The sequence below is a fragment of the Planococcus citri genome, chromosome 5 (assembly GCF_950023065.1).
Source record: "Planococcus citri chromosome 5, ihPlaCitr1.1, whole genome shotgun sequence".
Taxonomy (NCBI): domain Eukaryota; kingdom Metazoa; phylum Arthropoda; class Insecta; order Hemiptera; family Pseudococcidae; genus Planococcus; species Planococcus citri.
In genome coordinates this window covers 26,984,258-26,985,121 of record NC_088681.1, presented here as the reverse complement: position 1 = coordinate 26,985,121, position 864 = coordinate 26,984,258, and positions in this window count along the sequence as shown.

Below are 864 nucleotides of genomic sequence, written 5' to 3'. Positions count from 1 at the left end.
TTTCATTTTAAAATTAAATGTGGCTACAAAAAATGTCATACGATTGAGAAAATAATGAATTAAATTGTTCTTCGCCAATTTTCGACTAATTTGAGTAATACTGAAAAAAGAAAAAAATTATCAAGTACCTTGAGCTTATAAATAGATTTTTCGTGCAAGTTTACAAGTAAGCAGCTCATTTAGAAACATCATCGACCGCTTACTCATTACAATTCCACCAAATTATAATACTTATGTCGCAATTTTCATTTTTATTTTCACTCTGTTTGCTCGATTCGCAGTTGAACACTCGAGCCCTCGAGTACTTAGTTCCTAAATTCTTAATATAGGCTTGGCCATATAAGACATAGGAGTCATACCTCTTAACTCGTAAGTCATAACTCATATCCTCTAATCTCTTGAAATTGCACCATCGCGTACAAATTATTACCTATTTACATTTACATTCGAATCAAATTCAAATCCATTCAAGCTCTCGTAGGCTTATATGTAAAATCACCTAAAAAACTCGAACAATAAACAGAAGAAAAAGCCTCCAAAGTGAACCGTACACTGTGTATAGCATTCGGCCATAAAATTTCATTACTCTTTCGGTAAAGTAAGGTAAGGTTATCAGAAAATCATAGGTACACAACAAACAGCCATTTATTCGGGTTTTGTATCGCAGCTTATGCCAGTATATCAGCGTTTCTTTCGACGATGGCATTTTTATCCTAATTTTTATTACCTAGATACATGGAAAAATCATCCCGAACAACAGCACGATATTCTAATGTGAATCTATGCACTACTGTATTATTTTTTTTTCGCTGTTTGTAGTGTTTTCGAACCATTGAATAGGTAGAAACGATACCGAATCCCCAC